Genomic DNA, 3,273 nt, shown 5'->3' on the forward strand with positions numbered 1-3,273 from the left:
TTTGCAGGGGGGGGGGGGGTCGCCATCGTTGTGCCCGTGGGTGCCATTTGTGCCCGCTGACACCTTTCCTGGGGCTCGCCAAGTGTTTTAGAACGTGGGCGTTTGTTGCAGTGGTTTCATGGCTGTTACCCATAATGACTAAACAGAATTAGAACTCATCTCCAGACTACAGAGATCAGTTCCTTGGGGAAAAGGCTGCTATGGAGGGTGAACCATGTGGAATTCACCCCTCTGGGGTTTCTCCCTTACTCAGGCTCGGAAATCTCCAGGAATTTCCCAAACCAGAGCTGACAACTCCATTCAATAGATCCTCCATGTTCAGAGGTAGTGTACCTCTAAGTGCCAGTTGCTGATGGAGAAGAATGGGGAGGGGAGCTCTGCCTCCTGGAAACCTGGATGGCTGCCGTGCCAAGCAGGATGCTGGACTCGATGGACCTTCAGTCTGTTTTTGCAGAGCTCTACTGGTGATCTTAACGAGAGCCAGACGGAATGGAGGGAGTGGGGAAGGATCAGTTCCAGGCACTAGACATGAGTGAGATCATGATTCGAAGCCTCCAGTTTTGTGATTGTAATTACAAGATTATATTGTAATAAAGCAGTGGACTGTTGGTTCTTTTCATGACTGTACTTTAGAATAATGACCCCACATTCTGTCTGCCTGTCAGATTTTGATCCTGCCCTTCCTTCAAGGAGCTCAAGGGAGCATACATAGCTTCCCCCCCATTTCATCCTCACAACGACCCTGTGAGGTAAATGGGGTGGAGAGAGCAGGCCCGAGGTTGCTGTAACGGACAGGTGAAAGGCCCACCCTTTCACTGCAAATTGTAAAATCACCCTTTTAGACTTGATTTGTAATGTTTGGGGGAACTAATAACAACCAATCCGTGCCCTTTTGAACCTTGACAGAGCAGAAGGGAGGTGGGAGATGGAGCAAAATGCAGTTAAAATTCAATTAAACGGTCATTTTAGGTCAGACTGACTCGAGCAAAATCCCATTGGTTACCTCACGAGCAGATGCTTTCACACTGCAAGAACCCATGCACTCACACTAAAAATAAATCCATTTGATCCCTTGCTTGGGTTTGAGTTCACCCCAGTTAGGCTGAGGGTGAGGACATAAGAACATAAGAGACACCAATGTTGGATCAGGCCAAAGGCCCATCCAGTCCAACACTCTGTATCACACAGTGGCCAGAAATACCAGGTGCCATCAGGAGGTCCACCAGTGCGGCCAGGACATTAGAAGCCCTCCCACTGTTGACCCCCCCCTTTTACAATTCAAATAATAATTCTAATTCAAATATTTCAATAATTCAAATAATTCAATAATTCAAATAATAATAATACCTGCCCCATGCTACCTGGTCATCTGTCTGTTTACTTATATATCCTACCCAAGTCTTTCAACTAGCCAAAACTATGTATTTTTGAATTTCTTGCATTGTATAGGGAGTTGGACTAGATGTCCCTGGAAGTCCCTTCTAACTCTATGATGCTCTTATTCTGAGACAGGTCTCCACAGTCACCCAGTGTGCTTCAGGACTGAGTGAGGATTCCAGATCCTAACTGCTGTACCACAGTGGTATCAGGGGAAGTCATATTTTTTTTTTAGTCAGTGGATTTATTCTTTCAGCAGCGATAGTGAGTTACATAAGCCAGGGTCTAAAGCAAATTACCCCCCCCCCACACACACATATATATTTATTTAAAACATTTTTATGCTGCCTTTCCACCTGATCAGGGTCCCCAAGGTTGGTACACACAAAAACATTACAACATACGAACAGTTAAAAATGACCTTAGAATTGTGATTTTGAAAACCTGAAGTGACTTGGAAGGTGTTGTGTTTTCCTTCATGTTCTCTTAAATGTGTTCTTAATCTAAAAAACCTGTTTTCTTTCTCTTTCCTCATTAGACACTCCTTTGTGTTCATATCAGGCCTCCGTATGATGACATAGCATTTGGAAAGGAAGACAAAGACCAGTAAGCCAGCACCAGAGGCCAAAATGGAGAAGACCTGCACAGCTGCCATATATTTCCTTTTGTGCTGAGGTAGGTTGGGCACAAAGGACACCCAGAGGCTGCAGCAGAAGACCAGCATGCTGAAGGAGATCAGCTTGACTTCACTGACAGATCCAGGCAGCTTCCTGGCCAGGAAAGCCCACTGTGAAGGAGGTGGCAGCCAGGAAGCCCATGCGTCCCAAGTGCCATGCAGAACATGGCAACAGACCCTTCATTGCACTGCAGTATGATCTGTCCAGGCTGGGAAGATAAGTCAGAGACTGGAAAGCAGAGTGGAGATTAGCAGCCAGATAGTGCAAATGGAGGCGTGAAGGCCAAAACAGGAAACGACAGTTCAGTTTGCCAACCTCTTCCCCAGCCATTTCTTCATCGTGTTCCCTGGCTTTATTGGCCATGATGGCTTTGGCCAAAAGAGAAGAGGTATCATTTTTTAATTTTCTGCTTGCCCATTGTTGGTGGGCAAGGTTTATTAGTTTTTTTAAAGAGTTATATAAAACAAAAAAAAGAGAGCCATACACTTCAAAGGTATCCAGCCATTGCCTCGTTCATAACATCTTTAGAGACATAATTCCCCTTTTCCCTTTGTTAATCTATAGTCCACAACAGATGACATTAAGTAAAATTCCCAATAAACAATTCATTTTTTTCTATATCCTACCTGCTATTACTATTATTAATCAGTTTTATAACAATAAAAATATAAAAGAAAAAAAAAACACACAGGTATATCACAGCTGTTGGACAGTTCAAATTTCTTATATAATATCAATCTAGTCCCTTTAAGATATTCTTTCAAAATTTCAAAAAGTATCGTTAGCTTTCAAAATCCCCGTTTGCAAACCTAAACGTAGTAATTTATATTTTCTCCATAACATCAGCTCTCAACTTTACAATGCCAATATACTTTCCCCTCACACTATATAGATCTCTCTTTTCTCTCACAACACTTAGGGTCATTACACCTCTAGGTAATTAGCCCATTACTTTTGTTTTTTCCCTACAAGGCCCACTTTAAGAGTTATTAAGAGTTAATGCTCTACCTGATGGTTGATAAAAATTAAAGGGTAGTTTTGACTCTTAGAGAAGAGATATCAGTGGCGAAGATGGTGCTGAAGGCCGTCTGCTGGAGGAGGCCAGTCACCTTCCCAGGCTGGCCAACAAAGAGGAAAGAGGAGAGGAAGCCGAGCAGGGGGGAAGATGAGAAGAATGTAGGTGAGATCTCAGTTGTTGGCCTTGTCTATTGGACTTCCC

The 3,273-nt window shown here is 43.5% G+C and overlaps 1 protein-coding gene across 1 annotated transcript in view; it reads left to right on the plus strand.

Annotated features, from left to right (window-relative positions):
- Positions 1-2,503, plus strand: part of LOC107123509 (putative nuclease HARBI1) — a 7,374-nt gene extending 4,871 nt beyond the window's left edge. Inside the window, exon 3 of the mRNA XM_015426758.1 lies at positions 1,916-2,503. The gene's annotated coding sequence lies outside the window, so the exon portion shown is untranslated. The remainder of the gene's footprint in view (positions 1-1,915) is intronic.
- Positions 2,504-3,273: the final 770 nt, after the last annotated feature.

Source organism: Gekko japonicus, unplaced genomic scaffold, assembly GCF_001447785.1.
Source record: "Gekko japonicus isolate JY-2015 unplaced genomic scaffold, Gekko_japonicus_V1.1 scaffold4327, whole genome shotgun sequence".
Lineage (NCBI taxonomy): Eukaryota > Metazoa > Chordata > Lepidosauria > Squamata > Gekkonidae > Gekko > Gekko japonicus.